The sequence below is a fragment of the Pseudorca crassidens genome, chromosome 15 (assembly GCF_039906515.1).
Source record: "Pseudorca crassidens isolate mPseCra1 chromosome 15, mPseCra1.hap1, whole genome shotgun sequence".
Taxonomy (NCBI): domain Eukaryota; kingdom Metazoa; phylum Chordata; class Mammalia; order Artiodactyla; family Delphinidae; genus Pseudorca; species Pseudorca crassidens.
The window spans coordinates 80,588,957-80,608,045 of NC_090310.1; the positions used below are offsets into that span (position 1 = coordinate 80,588,957).

Here is a 19,089-nt window from a genome sequence, read left to right on the forward strand (position 1 = left end):
AAAATAAATGGGATAATACACAGAAAGCCTTAACTAAGGTGCCCAGCTTGTCCCTGTTTGTTTGGGACGACCCCTGCTTTAGGACTGGAAGTCCCGTACCCCAGGAAACCCCTCCGTCTCAGGCAAACTGGGACGGTTGGTCACCCTCCCCTTAGCACAGAGCCTGGCACAGCCCAGGAGCCCAAGAAATGCTAGTCATCGCTTTCCTTCTCTGGTGGGCGGCTCAGCGAATGCTCTGGAAGGTTGGTGACTGGAGGTGAGCGAGGGGACCTGTGAGAAGCTCTGACTTCGTGTGCACCTCCAGAGAAGTGCTGCAGCAAGTAGGGATGTGTGCATGGTGGATGTTAAGGACTGGGGAGCAGGGCAGACAGGTGGAAGGTGAGTGTTCCCAGCAGAAGAGCAACGTGGGTGGGGCGCGGGGGAGAAAGCATCCCCCAGGAGCGTGATTGGAAGCCCCACTGCCGGCCGGACACCCGGAAATAGCTCTCGGTGGAGGTGAGGAAGGGGGGCTGAGAGGGAAAAGAACGTCCGGGGAATAAGCCACCCAGAGAGCGCGCCCCCTAGTGGAGAAGCCGCCGGAGAAGGAGGCAGCACGAATGGGAACTCCCGCTTCTGCCAGCACCTAACCCGTATTTCCTGAAGCCGCCGCACGAGGAACGACTTCGCTCTAGGAAAAACCCTCCTGGTTACCGTGACTCAGACAATGATCTGCAAAACAATTCACCAAATTAGAGTTTGCCGAGCGGAAGTTTGTAAATCGGATCCCCCCGCCCGCCCCCCATTACGTGGATTACATCTTTCATCCCCAAGAACTAGGCCAAGAGCCTTCTCCCTGCCCCTCCTCCTCTCCCTCTGAAATCCTCACCCCTCCTTTCTCTCCTCTCTCCCTTCTCAGCATCCTGCCACCCCTAAGGCGGTGGCGTGATCCCCGCGAAGCTTCCAGGGAGTTCATTAAAACCCGCCACCCTCTCCCTTGCCCACCGGGCACTCCCAGCAGCCCCGGGGGCCATGCGGCGGCGAGAGGAAGCCAGGTACCGGGGAGGGGGGGGGCGCGGGGGGCACTCCCAGGACCCGCCCCGGTGAGAGGAGCCAGCAAACAGTTAATGGTTTAATCCTTTGCAGAAAAAGTCAAGGCAGACTTGTGATTCTTGATGTTAATGAAGGTGTCACACATTGTCTCGAGAAAGTTGTGCCTGGCAATCTTCCCTTTTTCGGATGCCTACCCCAGTGACATTTCATCTCACATCCACCTTAATGAAATGCATAATTAACATATTCTAATTGTGCTGAGCGCTGCGATGATTTTGACAGAACTCACTTTCCATGTCTAATTTGATGCTAATTTAATCTGTTCCTCTCCCGCTGACATGACCTTTCTTGATTGAGTTTCACTGAGGAAATTTTTTGATGGATTGATTTATCAGCATTGCAGAGACAACAAAGGCTCAGGGTGCACGACAGAAAATAGGAAGGGAACGGCCCTCGAAGCCAGCGCGCTCTGAACTCACCGGCTGGAATGTCCTCTTTCCAGAGACGGCTTGTCTGATCTACTGATGGAATTTGAAAAATGTGACATCTGTGTGTGGGTTTGATCTCTCCGATAAAGACAGTAAATATCTTATTGTGGTTGTGAAGCTTTGCATGGAAAACTCCTCCAGGGATAGTGCAAGGAAGCTGAGGTTCCTCCTGTTGACAAAAAGCCAAGCCTGTGAGGCTCGTCCAGCGGCTGATGGCCACTTCCTGCCGGGATTCTTGGGTGGAATGTTTGGGCAGTTGGCGGCACTCAGGAGAAGGTATGGGAGGCAAGAAAGTGTCCATCTCAAGTTAAGATGGAGAAACATTGCATGTGTGGAGGTCACTGAGTGTGGATTTCATGGGTTCCGGTGTTTTACAGCTAGCTAAAGGAGAGGCAAACCTTGGTCTCCTGACATCTTCCCCAGGGCCTACCCCCTCCCTACCTTTGTCCAATGCCAGGTCTGTGTGGAAGGACGTGCTTCGGATGCATGCTGACTGTCTTGGAGTTAAACCAATCCTCCCATAGTCAATGGCTGAGGGCGTGTTAGTCTCTCTCATGCTGTAGGTAGAGGGGTTAAAACCAGGATCGCAGCTAGACCAGGTGTGAGACAGCAGTCCCTCACCCTGCGTTACACAAAATCGGCTTCTTTTCAACAGCCCTTGAGGCTCGGGTTCAAAGGGGTTAGACCAGGACTTCCCAGCTTCGGCACTCTCGTCATCTGGGGCCAGATCACTCAGGGGGTGCAGTTCTGTGCGTTGTGGGTTGATTAGAAGCATCCCTGGTCTTTACTCACTAGAAGTCAGTAGCACCCGCTTCCTGAGTGGTGACAACTAAAAATGTCCCTGGACTTTGCCACATGTCCCCTGTAAGCAAAATCATCCCCAGCTGAGAACCAACAAGACAGAGGACCAGCTTGTAATGCCTGTGACCCCCGCATGTCTGCACTGCCTGCCCCTCCACTTCTGCCCAGTGTCAACTCCCCAGCTGGGCCTTGCCTGACCCCCTATCTAGGATCAAACCTCCATTCACCTCCATCTTCTCACTCAACTTCTCGGTCTTTTTTAAAATTGTGGTAAAAAACACATACCATAAAACTCACCATTTTTACCATTGTAAAGTGTGAAATGCAGTGGCTTTTAGTACCTTGACAATGTGCAAGTATCACCATCATCTAGTTCCAGAACATTCTCATCACCCCAAAAGGATACTTTGTATCTATTAAGCAATCATTTCCCATTTTCCCCCTCCCAGTTCCTGACAATCAATAATTTGCTGGGCTTCCCTGGTGGCGCAGTGGTGGAGAGTCCGCCTGCCGATGCAGGGGACACGGGTTCAAGCCCTGGTCCGGGAAGATCCCACGTGCCGTGCAGCAACTAAGCCTGTGTGCCACAACTAATGAGCCTGTGCTCTAGAGCCCGCGAACCACAACTACTGAGCCCGCGTGCCACAACGACTGAAGCCCGCGTGCCTAGAGCCCGTGCTCTGCAACAACAGGAGCCTCCGCAATGAGAAGCCCGCGCACCACAATGAAGAGTAGCCCCCACTTGCCGCAACTAGAGAAGGCCTGCGCGCAGCAAAAGACCCAACGTAGCCAAAAATAAATAATTAAAATTAATTAATTAAAAAATAATAATAACCAAAACCCAAATATCTGTTGTGGACACATGTCTAACAAATAGAAACACTGACTCCTCTTTCCAAAATGGCATGCTTTTTCTAGTTAAAAATATTCCTTAGGGCTCCCCTGGTGGTGCAGTGGTTGAGAGTCCACCTGCCAGTGCGGGGGACACGGGTTCATGCCCCGGTCTGGGAAGATCCCACATGCCGCGGAGCGGCTGGACCCGTGAGCCATGGCCGCTGAGCCTGTGCGTCCGGAGCCTGTGCTCCGCAACGGGAGAGGCCACAACAGTGAGAGACCCGCGTACCGCAAACAAACAAACAAAAACAATAATTTGCTTTTTGTGTCTTTGGATTTGCCTATTCTGGACGTTTCATAAAAGTAGAATCGTACAGTAGGTGGCCTTTTCTGTCTGGCAGTTCCTCAGTCAGTTAAACATGGAGTTAATATAGGACCCGGCAATTCCACTCAGGTATATATTCCCAAAAGAATTGAAAACAGGTGTTCAAACAAAAACTTGTACATGAATATTTGTAGACACACAATTCACAGTAGCCAGAAGATGGAAACAACCCTAGTGTCCAACAGCTAAGGAAGGCTATAAAAAAATGTGGTCTATCCATACAATGAAATAGCCGTACATAGGAACAAAGTCATGCCGGCCACAACACCCATAAACCTCCCTGTCTTTTCATTATTGCAACTTTAGTGCCCACAACAGTGCCTGGCTCATAGTAGGTGCTCAGTAAATACAGGTTGACTAAATAAAAGGCATAGAAAGCTAAATGAAATATAGTCAAGTGCAGTGAATAAATAGAAGTAGCAAGAGGTATTGATATTAACTGTTTCTTTCAATTTAGGGGGAAAAAAGGAAATAGACTCCAAAAGAGTAAACAAGGGGACAAAAACAAACCTGATACTGCATTGGAATTTTTTGCTGTCGTTTTTGTTGACCATTCTGTGGAATATAGTTGAGTCACGGAGCGGGGCCCTGTTATGAAAGTGTCTAGATAGAATCCTAAAAATTCTAAAAACTCCTTGCTTTTTTATTTTTCAGTGTAAAGACTCTGTCTCATCTTTCCAACTGTTTCTCTTAGAAGAGGCTGTACTTAGGGTGTCCATAGTAAATAGATGTTTTCTTCAAAATAGCCCCCTGGGAAGATGAAACATTTATTCCAACATAGTTGCTGTGACTGCAAAGATTTTTGCAAAATTTCTTCAGGAGCTGCCTGATGAGCCCCACAAGGATAGCAAGCTAACGAGATTATAATCATTATAATTACACTTCATCATAGATCAAAAGCAGTTTAACTCAACAAAATGACCTGGTCGGCTTCACTATCCTTTATTTTCAGTGACTTCTGGCTTTGCTCAAAGATTAAATCTCTGCAAAGCCTAGCTGGACCAGGCTGTCAGGTGCATCCCCATGGCTCTGCCACCACCTGGGAAACTGTGCCTTAATTTCCTTGTTGGTAAAATTGCATAACACTAGTCCTCCCTTAAAGAGTTCTCTCAAGGATTAAATTAGTTAATAATACAACTGCCAAGCATTAAGAACAGCGCCTGACACTTAATAAAGGCTTGGAGGTATAAGCTCTTCCTATAAGAAAAGTGTCTGAGCCTTTCCAATAATTGTGTGGCTTTCCCAGGGGATTTCTGAAATGGGGCTGCACTTCCTATTTTCTGAAATAATTATTAAGGAATCAGACGCACAGTTTTAAGGCACGTTTTAATGATGTGCCCACGTCTACTGCTGTTGTAACAAATTACCACAAATTTAGTGGCTTACAACCACACAGATTTGTTACCTTCTAGTTCTGGACGTCGGAGGTCTAAATCAGTCTCACCGACTTAAAATCAAGGTTTCAGCAAGGCTAGTTCCTTCCTGAGGCTCCAGGGGGAATCCCTTTTCTTGCCTTTCCAGCTTCTAGAGGCTGCCTGCATTTTTTGGCGCATGACTCCTTCCTTGAATTATTCCAGCCCCTTCTGTCCTTGTAATCTCCTATTAATGGCTCTGACCTTCCCACCTTCCTCTTATAAGGGCCCTTGTGGTTCCTTTGAACCAAGTGCATAATCAAGCTAATCTCCCCAGTCTCAAGATCCTTAATTTACTCCCATCTGCAAAGTCCCTTTTACCATGTAAGGGGACATAGTCATAGGTTCTGGGGCTCAGGATGTGGACATCTTAGGCGCCATTATTCAGCCCATCACAAATGATTTCCTTTTCAGTGGAAAGTGGTTCTCAGTCGACTCCCTTCCACCTCTCAGAGCATCTCTGCTGTGCCACTTTGAGGAAAGCAAATCAATTTGGAGGAAGCTGCCGGAATCCGAGATTGGAAGGGAGGTCTAGGGTGGTGCAGTCTTTTGCAATCCTTTGCGTCAGAGGCTTTGTGAGAATTGTTTGACCATCAACCCTGGGCTTGAAGCTATTCAAGGATTCTAACTCCAAATATGTCACATTGGGGGATATCAGTTTGGCTGTGAGTTTGATCATGACATTGCATCCTACTTGGTGCATTTAAGACAGAACAGTCCCCTAGTGCACCTGGCCAAAGCCTTTCTTATCTCTTACATAGCCTCCATCAAGTCATGAATTTTGTTGTTTGTCTGTTCTCTGCTGTCTCTGCAGTGCCTAGAACACTGCCTGGCACCTTACAGACAATGAATAAATAAATATTTGCTGTATAAATGAACTAGTGGTTGATATTGAGAGGTTTTATGGTGTTTGGAAACCAAAACTGTTTTTCATAAAGATGAATCCCGTTTTGTCTATTCTACCAATATTCCACCTGGGAAATCCTGGATTTCTCTGAATATTATCATAATCTGTGGTCACCTTGAAACTTCAGGTTTTTCCCATATGAAACCAGAAGAGAGACTGTGAAAGCAATGCTGCTTAGAGCAATGCCTGTTCATCGAATCTTGTCCTTCATTAGAATAGCTCACTTCAATAAGATCCTGGGCATTTTTGATAAGCCAGCATCCAGGGAACAAAGCTGTTATAAAATGACTTACTTAGAGGTTCCAGCCATAATTTTTGGCCTCAGAATATTGCTGGGTGTTTTTTTCTTTGTCAGTCTAAAATGAAAATGTAACATTTCAAATGCAATCCATTAGAAAGAAGCAAAGAAGGGGCTATTTGCATTTGATCCACAAATTGGACCAGAATAATTTTTGTCAACGTCTAATCTGCCAATACTCAGTTTTTTAAAAAATTAAACTAAATACTCATTAATTCACTGTTTTCCCTTATTGAGTGAAAAGATTTTTTTCTGTCAACTGTGTTTTTATTCAGAATCAGCTATAGAATATTTGCATTATTAAAAATTGGAGAGGTGGAAGTGACATTTCCTTTGAACTCCAAACAAATTGCAAACTTCAAAAAATGTCTGATGAAACAACATAGCATTATAACCCAGAGTCTACGATGGAGGGACAAAAATATAAAGGAAATAAAGAGATTTTTTTTTTGCAAATAAGATTCTAATGATACTTAACTCCACAATGTTAATGTTAGTGTTTACAAGTATTAATTGATTCTCTGTCAAAAGAAGTATCATTCCAGGTCACATAAAAAATTAATTCAATTATCATCAATCCAAACTTTTGAAAGGCTATACGTAGTAGGGAAAATTCTAAAGATGGTCTCCCATGATTCCCATCTCATATTTATTCAACCAAACACTAAGCGAGGTACTGCAGAGGGGGGATCTTGCAGGTGTAATTAATATCTCAAATCAGTTAAATTTAAGATATAGAGATTATCTCAGGTGGGCCTGATCCAATCACGTGACCCCTTTAAAGGCAAAGTGCTGGACTTCCCTGGCGGTCCAGTGGTTAAGATTCCAAGCTTCCACTGTAGGGGGCACGGGCTCAACCCCTGGTCTGGGAACTAAGATCCCACCTGCTGTGTGGTGAGTCCAAAAAAAAAAAAAAGCAGAGTGCTTTCTCCATCTGGCAGCAAAAGGAGAAGTCAGAAATATGCATCCCTACTGGCCTCAAGGAAGAAAACTGGAAGAACAGGGAGAAAATTACGATCAGACAGATTTGAGTTCAACTTCTTCACTTATGGTTTTGTGACATTTAGCAAACTCCTAATATCGAATGCTTTCATTTCCTAATCTATACTACTAGTAACCTCATGAGTTTATTGTGAAGCATTAAGAGACAGAATGTACACAAGACACTTAGTACAGCGCCCGACCAAGACCATGTGCACAGCAAAAGGTGACTATTATTTTCTTTTTATGTCCTCTTTATAAGATTATCATTCACTGACTCTTTTGCAATCTGGGTTTTGATTCTAAGACCATGTGAGTCTGCATGCAATGACGCAGAAAACCATACTTCAAGTATGGAGTGTTGTATTACGTTGGCCGCTTGTTTAGAGCCAGTTCATCCCTCCATGTTCCAGTTGGCTCCTTACCTAAGCTCAACTTTTTTTTCTTCAGTTTACTCCATAGCAGACCAACTCTACATTTTTCCAGAAGCCCAAACCTTTGTCACCACACATTTCTCAGCAAAAATGAGCTAGCCTGTGTCCAATTCTTATAGGTCTTCACAAGCTGACTCGAAATAATCTTATAAATCAATTTACACCAAGTTGATAATGACCAGCGATGACTTAGCTTTCCATATGCATCCCATTAGAGACTTTCAAAGCCTTAACTGTAAGAAATAAAGTGGGAATTTTAGGCATTAACTTCAGAGCTGATGGAAGGATAGTTGGGGAGCTGCAAATCTTTTTGGTATTACTAAAAATTACCCACATGGGTAGCCATCTATACCACGTCCAGTAAATGACATTTTCTTGTTACCAACCCCTCTTCTTATACATGTTTTTGCCTAATTTCTCCACTTAACACCATGCAAAGATCTCTCCAAGTTCTTCTGTTCTCATATAAATAATTTGTATCACTTAGAAATAACTAAAAGTAATACACATTTATTTATAAAGGAATATAAAAACGAGGAAAATCAAAATAGAAAAAAAACCCTGCAAAAACTATAATCCCACCATCCATAGAGAATAGTGGTCTGGGAATGTCAGTAAAGGACATTTAGGTTTGGTAAAGCAGATTGAAAGAGAGCCTAGATTTGCCCTGAAGCTATGTTGCATAGCAAGCACCTCGTGGTACCTGGGGGTATAACTGAGTTAATGGAGATTAAGACAGGGATGAAGCCCTATCTCCCAGCTATCCAAGACCATCCCTTTGTACTGCAGCTGCCCACTGTCAATATTCTGGTTTGTAAATATTTATACGTGTGTACGCATGTGTATCGTAGAATTTTGTTCCTTGCAAAAACTAGAGTCATATTTGCATATTGTTTTGTAGGTTGACTATTCCTAACCTAAAATTGTGAACATCCTCCCCATGCCATTAAATATTCTTCTACATTCATTTTTAAAGACTACATAAAAATATTCTGTAGAATGAATTCATACTTTATCTATCAGTGGCCTATGGTTGAATATTTAGATTGTTTCCAAGTTTGATTTTAATTAACAGCACAGAACTAAGCATCCTTGAAACCAAATAGTTGCACCCATCCATGATTAAGTGAAATTTCTGGGTCGATGGGTTACATATTTAAAGACTTTTCTAAGATAACTGCACCATGCACTTCATCTCAGCTCCATCATTGGGCAGTGGAAACAAAGGTATTAGAAATCTATTTAGATTAATATAGACGGCTAGGCTAACGGAAAGGCACCAGTTGTCTTTAAGTTGTCTTAAAAAACCTGGGAGTAGGATGACCAACTGTCCCAGTTTGCCCAGGATTGAAGGGTTCCTAGAATATGAGTCTTTCAGTGCTAAAACAAGGACAGTCTCAAGCAAATCAGGAAAGTCAGTCACCACACCTGGGAAGACCAGAGGCTGGCTAGCCACACTGGAAAGATTTCAGTGTATTAGTAAACACTGAGAGGAAGTGAACCAGCCTGGGCATCTGACTTGGACTAGAGTCGTGGTCAGAACATGTGGAAAAATTTAACAACATCAACAGAGCCAAGATGATAGAAGGCAAGTCTTGGATTAAGTCAGTAGCATATTCAAGAACTTTGAAATGTGAAGGTGTAGTCATAATTATGGGGTAGGAAGCACAGGCTGGACAAAAGGAGAGTTTCTAGGAGTCCCATGACAGTTTTAGGGGATGCTGGAAAGCATGGTGTTCTTCCCGTGGTAGCCTCTATTGGAGTCTGTTTTGCCCTTTAAGTGATGAACAGTGTTGATTTGAAAATTTTTCTCTTTTTTTTTTTTAATTTATTTATTTATTTTTTGTCTGTGTTGGGTCTTCATTTCTGTGCAAGGGCTTTCTCTAGTTGCGGCAAGCGGGGGCCACTCTTCATCGCGGTGCGCGGGCCTCTCACTCTTGCAGCCTCTCTTGTTGTGGAGCATAGGCTCCAGACGCGCAGGCTCAGTAGTTGTGGCTCACGGGCCTAGTTGCTCCGTGGCATGTGGGATCTTCCCAGACCAGGGCTCAAACCCGTGTCCCCTGCATCGGCAGGCAGATTCTCAACCACTGCGCCACCAGGGAAGCCCGAAAAATTTTCTCTTTTTATGTTCTCTTCTTTAGGAGATTTTCTTGATAATTGCAGAATTCTGAATGAAATAGATGCGTATATGTTGCCATTTTGGCTTATATAGTAGCAACGTGGAATTCTCCCTATTCTTAGCTTGAGAAAGCATTAGTTTGAGCACAAGAAGATGAGTCAAAGTGGCCCATGGCAAGGCAAGATCAATGCTCAAAACATCATAGTTGTTTCTAAATTTGAGTCATTTTTATTCTCTTGAATCAAAGGGCCACTTGACAAGCATATGTTTCCACTATATATGTCTTGTCTTTTTTCTAATATCACACAGAGATTCAGAAATCAAAATTCCAGACAAATGTCACTAATTTGGGGAAATATGGGCAGAGTTATATTAGCACCTGGATACTCTGAATGCAGTTTCATATATAAACAAGTCCTCTTCATAAATATTTATGAAGAATTAAGTATCATTTATACATTACTTTTTATGGTATGAGATTAGTGCTAAATTATTTTCCTTTGCATGTGGGTATGCACATTTTTCTTCTGACCTTTTTCTCAAATCTTACATGCTTTTAATGACTTTGCATTTGGTCGTAGGAGAGTAGATGTTACCTTAAAATAGTGCTTCCCCATTTGTTGACTGGGTGTGGACGTTGGAAGTATAAAGTATATGCCATGTGTATTGTACCAAAAATTATTCAATGCAAGAGGTATTGATTCGTTCATACACGCAGCAATTATTTATTAACTGCCTACAGTGTACCCAGCACTAGGGATATACTGATTATCAAGGCAGTCCTAGTTTCTGCTCCATGGAAATTACATTCTAATTGAAGATACATATTTTTAAAAAGAAAAGAAAAAAAAGAACTACAAATGAAAATAGAGTATTCTGACAGAAGTTAACAGGGTTCAAAGAGGATACATAAGAGACAAGGGAACCCATTTGGGCAGCATAGTCAAGATAAACCTTTCAACTTGCACGCAAATGTTCTCAGTAGCATTTATCATAACGGCCAGAAAATAGGAACACCCAAATGTCCTTCAATGAATAGTAAGTGGATAAATAAAATGTGGTTTATCCATACAATGGAATACTGATGAGCAATTAATAAAAGATGAGGTACTGATCCATGCTACAACATGGAGGAATCTCAAAAACATTACGCTAAGTGAAAGAATACAGACTCTAGAGAACATATATTGTGTGATTCCATTTATATGAAATGTCCAGAAAAGGCAAATCTATAGAGACAGAAAATACTGGTTTACTGGTTTAGGTTTGGTAAAGCAGATTGAAAGAGAGCCTAGATTTGCCCTGAAGCTATGTTGCATAGCAGGAACCAGGATTACTGGTTCCCTGGGACCCTCCTTCCCTGGGGAAGGGAAGAATGAGTTTCTTTCCTTCCTTTTTTTTTTTTTTTTTTTTGGGTGTGGGAGGTGGTGTGCTAAAGTTAGTTTATGGTAAAGGTTGCACAACTCTGAAAATAAACTAAGAACCACTGAATTCTGCCTTTTAAACAAGTGAATTTTATGGTATGTAAGTTGCATCTCAATAAAGCTGTTAACAAAACAAAAGGAAGGAAGAATGAATGCAAAGAAGAAAGGCCTTCCTGTGGAGGTGATATTTAAACTGACATGGGGTTTATACAAAGAGGGGGCTTGACTGGGGTTAGAAATAACATTCCAGGAAGTCTGTGCAAAGACCCTGAGATGAGAGTGGGCTTGGCACGTGTCATGAACGAGTAGAAGGCAAGGATGGCTTGATTATGTTGAGTGAAGAGCGGAGGTGGTGAGAGGAGAGTGGGGAGGCCAACAGCAACAAACTCCCACAAGACCTTGCAGGCCTGATGTGGAGGGTGCCCCAGGGACTGTGGGGTCATTGAGAGACTTTAACTGAGGGAGTGACATGCTGTGATTTACAGTCAACAACATTTTTTTTAAAGAATAATAACAGCCAGTGCTGTGTCCTTATTATTCTAGGGATTTTACACATACAAACTTCTTTATTCTTCACAATAATCCTGTAAGGTACGTACCATTAGTACGAGTAAGGAATGTAAGACACAAAGTAACTTACTCAAGAAAACTCAAGAGAGCTATGATTTGAGCTCAGTGAGTCTAACACCAGAGCTTGAAATCTTAACCACTGCCCTACACTTGAAAGTAAGTCTGGCTTCACGGACCTACAACGTGTACGGTCACACAGGACCCCATGCTTAAAAGGGTCCCATATTTGGTTTAATGCTCTGCTGGCACCATTTTTAAATGCTTAATAATTTTTCAACAAGAGGCCTCTCATTTCCATTTTGCACAGGACTCTGCAAATTACTTAGCCAGCTTTGCTTGAATGGCCTTCCAGAGTTTTCACTATAGGAAAAATTGTTAACCCACTGAAGGTCACAGACAGGCTGGCCAGGGAGGAAGGAAAAGCTCTTAGAACTAAGCACGAAATTTCTTATGCACGTCCATTTGGGGAGCAAAAACTCCCAACTCTATCAGATACTCAAGGGGATCCAAAAATGCAAAAGGGAGATGACTCATTGATTTACCAGTGGCCACCCATTCTAATATTTGGGAATAGCTGCATGATGGAGTGAACTATCTTTTTCTCATCATTCAGCTTCTTGTTGTCTTATATTGATCAATAGAGAATCTTAGCATTGGTAACACTCTTTCCAGAAAACAGAAAAAAAAATAATAATAATAAGGATGAATGAAAACAAGTGAAAAAATTATGAGCGAATGATTTTCTTTGATGTGTTGTTTTCCTCAAGAGCACCTAAAATTGTCTTTGTCTCCATTAACATAATTTTTTTAATCCCTAAAAAAAAAGTAGTTTTCTGAATTTATACTAATGAATGTATTCTAACATTTTTCACCAGATTGTATAAATTCAGTTTCTCTGTTTCAGAGACAAACTCAGATTGTATGACTACTTTTCAACAATCATTATTATATAGAAAAATATTCTGCACCCAGAGTATATTAATAATAATAAATAATATTAATTGCTGGTTTAAATATTATAATTAACTTATTCAATAAGTTGTTATTATTATAATCTTATACCCTGGGCTTCTATATAACTAGAAGAGAACTAAATTTTAAAGGCAAGTTTTCAATTCCATTTAAAATAACCCCCAATTAATTTCTAAGCTGCTGAAGACTAATGATAAAAATGTTTAGCTCCTGGTGCAAAATCTTCTGGAAATTGTTTGGGTTCAAAAACAATTCCATACCCATGAAAATGGAATTATCCATTTTAAGAATAATAGGAATGACAATTGGTCTCTGAGTTTAGAGTGAGAGGCTTACTTGCTCTTGCCTGTTGGGATGCTGATTTCTCTGTATGCCTAACCGTGGTTGCGTGAAGTCCCCAGATCGCTGAGCTTTCAGATGAGTGATATTTGTGTCTCCCGGGGCTCTCCCAGGGCGACCCCACATGGGGACCTCCTGGCTCTGTTTATTCTTAGAGTGAGCAATTGCATACAAATAGAAGATACTATGACTTAAGCCACCAGAACAGAATACAGAGACAAGAAGATATCTCTATGAAAACAAAATATCAATTCTACTCTAAACCCAGTCTGAAATTTTCGCAGTGGAAAACTTTTCCTAGAAGGAACCAGAGATGGTTTTTCTTAGTTTCATTTTCACATTCACCACCACAAACTCCTGTCTCTTTGAAGGGCGATCGATGATGCACCCAAGACACAAAGACTGTGGTCGTGAGACAGACAGAAGCAACGTTTTCTCATTTGTTGCCTAATATTCTTTTAATATACGAGACAGTTTTCTTTTCTGTGTCTTTATGGAAAAAACAAAAAAAACACAAAACAAGCTGTGAGTTGTTTCCATATAGTCACTGAACCTGGTAAACTGGAAGAGGACCGTAGCGATTGAAACCAGAGCGAAAAAAGAGTTCTATCCATTTTTTTTTCATTTCCATTTTCATTCCCATTTGATGGGGTAATTCACCAAATTTCTGCATAAATTAAAATGGTAAATTAGACTTCTTTGGAAAAATAAATTGTATAAACCATTCATCTTTTCGAGATTTTTTTTAATGGTCCTTTGCCACTTGATGAAGCAAAAATAAAACTTTACTCAGCTGGCAGATAACCCAGGCAAAAAAAATCCTTCTTCCTTTCCTTATGTCATGAATGCTTTGGTTGTTTTTGTTTTAAAAACCGAAAGTCCTATGAATGTTGTTTTTTATTTTAAAAACCAAAAACTGGGCTTCCCTGGTGACGCAGTGGTTAAGAATCCGCCTGCCAATGCAGGGGACACGGGTTTGAGCCCTAGTCCGGGAAGATCCCACGTGCCGTGCAGCAACTAAGCCTGTGCGCCACAACTACTGAGCCTGCACTCTAGAGCCCACGAGCCACAACTACTGAGCCCGCGTGCTATAACTACTGAAGCCCACGCGCCTAGGTCCTGTGCTCCACAACAAGAGGAGCCTCCGCATTGAGAAGCCCACGCACCGCAACAAAGAGTAGCCCCCTCTCGCCGCAACTAGAGAAAGCCCACGGGCAGCAAAAGACCCAACGTAGCCAAAAATAAATAATTAAAATAAATTAATTAAAAAATAATAATAACAAAAAAATAAAAACCAAAAACCAAATATCTATTGTGGACACATGTCTAACAAATAGAAACACTGACTCCTCTTTCCAAAATGACGTGCTTTTTCTAGTTAAAAATATTCCTTATTTAATACTTTTCCCTGGTTGCTCTCTTAGCCCATATCCATAGGTATTGTTTACTGTGTTTACTGTGTACCAGGTGTTTTATACATTTATCTCATTTGACCTCACCAACAATTCCATGAAGTAGGAGTTATAATCCTGCTTGGTAGACAGCAAAGCTCCACAGCATGGACCTTCATTCCCAAAAAGGCTGCAAGAGACGTCCTTACACAAAACTACGATCTGTGGTTTATCTGAAATTCAAAGGTAACTGAGCATGTTGTATTTTCACCTACTAAGTCTGGCAACACCAGCTTTGTACCAATGCTAATCTGGCAAAAAAGATTGAACTGTGCTGGCTTGAGATTATTATAATCTTTATTTGACTGATGTGGTGCAGGTTTGGGGGAGGGGGGCAGCACTCACAGCAGCTCAGAGCCACGTGCTTGGTATATTTGACAGAAAGAAAAGCACAGGGAATAGAACAGAAAGATGGGCGGAGGGTCAGGGAGCGGAGGGTCAGGGAGAGGCCCAGGAGATAAAGTCAGAGAGGAAGGTGGCCAAGAGCCAGATTGCATGCTAACAATGTGATGCTCACGGGGTTACATGGTATTTCAAAGTCTCACATCAAATTAGTGACAAAGCCAGGATTCAACCCTCGGTCAGTTCTATCAATACTTTCGCCAGTCTCTCAACAAACATCACGGGGGGAAAATTATCCTTAAGACATCATTATAAAGATGTCCTTGGGCTCTGGTTCTAATGAAAGGATTAATAAATATGGCAGCCACTCAACTCCTACATTGACTTTGGCACCTTAAAGGGCTGCAACTTCAGTCGACTTTCTTTCGAGGTGGTAGCATTGATGCTCACGGCAAAGCCCTTGCTAAGTTTCTCTGTGACAGGGGAAGCATCTTAGTGAAAAACCAAGACTTCAGAACGAGGGGAGAAATTTTGTAGACAGAGTATAAATATATTTACATTATAAACACAATATAATAATGACAAAATAATTTAGTATCAGACTGTGCCTCATTTTATCCCTAATCGTGTACTCTGCTTGTTACACATATCACCTCCTTGTATGTCCTAGGATGTAATTTCCTCGGGGCTAGAGTTAGTGGAATGTGGTTTACCTGGCAAACCTACCTTGTGTACTTTGACCTGAATTTTCTACCTTTTTCACCCGAAATCCATAAATTTTCTTGAACTTCTACTCTGCATCAAGCATAGGGCTGGCCACTAGAGTCCTAAAAGTAGAGAAGATACTGTCCTGAATTCACAAGCTTGTAGTAACTACAATTGTTTTATTCTCAGCATGCCAAACAAGTGATATTTCATTGTCCCCAAAAGTTGATATTGTTCCGATTTTAATAATAATTCCAACATTTAGCACGTTCTTACAGTGTGCTTGGCACTGTGCTCAGCGTTTATGTGGATTATTTTACCTAATTCTTACAAAGCCCCAAGTTTAGCATTATCCCCATTTTTCAGATGGGGAAACTGAAGTGCTGAAGATTAAGTATCTTATTCAAGACCCAGAGCTTGCAAACGATGGACCTGAGGTATCAAACCTTGACAAGTCTGACTCCAAAGCCAACCCTCTTAAGCATAGTGCTGTGATACAATGTATATTAGAAACTTGTGTGTCCAGTTCAATGCCTAGAGCCAATCTCCCTTCCACTTTAGCTAATATGGTCTTTTACATAGAGAGGCTGCCTCGAGCCTCTTCTTTGTCTCATCTTAGAGGACTTGTTCAGGCTTTGCTTTTGAACCGATGAAGCATAGAGAATGCACACTCACCACATGCTCCATACTGGCTCTGCAACCCCCTGCCCGCCCAGCCCCCAGGATTTGCCCAGCACGGCTGTGCTCACTGACCCTTTCCGTACTGTCGCTGCTGAAGGGCTGGTAAATAGAGGACACACCGAAAGCCTGTGAGATTCTTCTGCACTGGTGCACACACCCCAATGATGAGCTAACTCCTCTATCATTTGTCCAGTATCTTTAAATTTAGATGCTGGGTCAAGAGAGAATGACACTTTTGCAGGAAACTGTTCTTCAGGAGAAGTGATATATTTTAGCATCTTCCCCAGGCCTGCAACGTGATAGGCAGGTATTCCCCTGGCGATAAATGGAAGTTCCTCCAGGAAACAATGACAGCACTGTGGGTCGTAAGCTGAGGATTCTCCGGCATTCCTCTCTGCTATGGAATGAGGAGGAATCTTGCCACCAAATCAGAGGCACCTGCAAAACCAAAACTCTCTTTCCTGTGACTCAATTTTTCATTTCAAATTCCCATTCATCTGAGTTAATGGGAAATTATGTCTCAGTCATTCTTGGAGTTTCCCACCCACCCTTTCTTTAAATCAGCATTTTGTAAATGGGAGTGATACTGCCCCAAGTGGGGATTTCCAGAAATTATTCTGGGGAGTCAGTAGCCACAACATAGAGATGACATTAGTGCTTAGTGGTCAGAGACCAGAGATGCCAAACGTCCTGCAATGCACGAGACAGTCCCATGCCATGAGGAACTGTTGGGGAACCCGACTTCTGAACGTCCACTAGACATTCATATGGGTGAAGCACCCGGTTATGATTCTCTGAGCCTAGACCCTAAGTCCATTTGATATAGGCTCACAAAGTATTCTTCACGGAATTTTAATACACACTGAATTTTACAAGAATGAAACTACCATATAAATTGAAAAAAAACTATACGTTGTTCTACCCAAACCGAGATTTGTTCCACATATCAGAAAATCATGTTGTAAGGGTCATACCATGAACGGCATTTGAGTCTTCCATGTAATGCACAAGTCTCGATCTGTATTTGTGGCGTTGAGTTAAGTGTTTCTGTGTGTGAGGCCAATTGCTTTACTGTGTATTCTAGCGTGTCGATCCCGAGTATTTAAATGCTGATATATATTTTTTATTATAAATTTGTCCTCTTATTTGTTCTTTAAAAAATCATGATTGTAGATAAAGGATTTTAGGTTTGTAAGTGGGGTGTTTAACAGACTCTGCCTATGTCCTACCATCTCCGGAACACTCATTCCCACACAGAGAAAGATGTCCTCTGCCACCACCTGCCACCCTCGGCCTCAGGGCCTTTCCCTTGACCCTGAAGCAGCCCTTGACCAATGGCACATGGCGAGCTGATGGTGAGACACCCCTAGAGGTCTCAGTGGGAATAAGCCTCAGTTGCCTGTGGTGGTAACTCTCTAGATCAGGCATCCTGAACTGGCCTCTGGCCCTTCCCTGTCTCGCTGCACCAGTCATTCCCCTGGCAGTGCCTCCGGGGATCATCTCCCATGTACACTTAAACTCGTGTCTTTGTCTCGGTCAACTTCTGGGGAACCCAAACCAATATATAGGCTGTTCCAATGTATTTGTTTGAAAAAGAGGACATTGCATGTGACAGCACTGAGAGCCACCACTCCAGGATCTGTCGAGCTTGGAATATTGTGCAATGCCAAGGAGCAGATCACTGGGATACAGATTACCCCTCCTCATGTGGCTCTTTCAGGACTGAGGTTCTCTCCTGATTCTGGACTGATCTTTTTTGCTTTGAAGTATAGTTCATGTACAATATTATATAAGTTACAGGTGTACAATATGGCAATTCACAATTTTTAAAGGTAATACTCCATTTATAGTTATTATAAAATGTTGGCTATATTCCCCACGTTGTACAATATATTCTTGTAGCTTATTTTATACATAATAGTTTGTACCTCTTAATCCCCTGCCCCTCTATTGCCCCTCCCTCTTCCCTCTCCCCACTGGTAACCACTAGTTTGTTCTCTGTATCTGTGAACCTGCTTCTTTTTTGTTATACTCACTAGTTTGTTTTATTTTTTAGATTCCACATATAAGTGATATCATAGAGTATTTGACTTTCTCTGTCTGACTTATTTCCCTAAGCATAATACCCTCCAAGTCCATCCATGTTGCTGGAAATGGCAAAATTTCATTCTTTTTTTATGGCTGAGTAGTATTCCATTGTGTGTGTGTGTGTGTGTGTGTGTGTGTGTGTATATTCCACATCTTTATCAGTCCATCTGGTGATATACACTTAGGCTGCTTCTGTATCTTGCCTACTGTAAGTAATGCTTCTATGAACATTGGGATGCATGTAACTTTTCAAATTAGTGGGGTTTTCTTAGGGGGGGATATATGCTCAGGAGGGGATTGCTGGGTCACATCGTAGTTCTACTTTTAGTTTTTTGAGAATCCTCTATACCAGTGGTCCCCCACCTTTCTAGCACCAGGGACCAGTTTGGTGGAAGACAACTTTTCCAAGGATGGGTGGGGGGAGTGGTGGTTCAAGCGGTAATGGGAGCGATGGAGAGCGACAGGGAGCCATGGGGAGCGACGGGGAGCGGCAGATGAAGCTTTGCTCACTCTCCGGCCACTCACCTCCTGCTGTGCGGCCCGGTTCCTAACAGGCCGTGGACCCGTAGCAGTCTGCGGCCCAGGGGTTGGGGTCCCATGCTCTATACTGTTTTCCACAGTGGCTGTGCCAGTTTACATTCTCCAGCATTGAAGAACCCAGCTGCTCTGGCCTCCAGGGGTTGCTGTGTCAGACCCACAGAAATAAAGCAAATAACAGGAAAGAGCAAAGCTCTCTGGGTGCAAGAAAAGTCACGCAGATCAAAACATCTTTTGTTTCCCACTTTCGTTCAACAGTATTTATTGAGCAACTACTCTGTCAGGCACTAGA

At 42.5% G+C, this 19,089-nt stretch overlaps 1 protein-coding gene and 1 long non-coding RNA gene across 2 annotated transcripts in view; both read left to right on the forward strand.

Annotated features, from left to right (window-relative positions):
* Nucleotides 1-19,089, forward strand: part of TSHZ2 (teashirt zinc finger homeobox 2) — a 400,066-nt gene that overhangs the window by 344,725 nt on the left and 36,252 nt on the right. The window lies entirely within an intron of this gene.
* On the forward strand, nucleotides 574-2,047 carry LOC137206486 (uncharacterized). The gene is made up of 3 exons (XR_010934670.1): nucleotides 574-691; nucleotides 896-1,031; nucleotides 1,425-2,047. It is a non-coding gene; the product is annotated as an uncharacterized lncRNA (long non-coding RNA).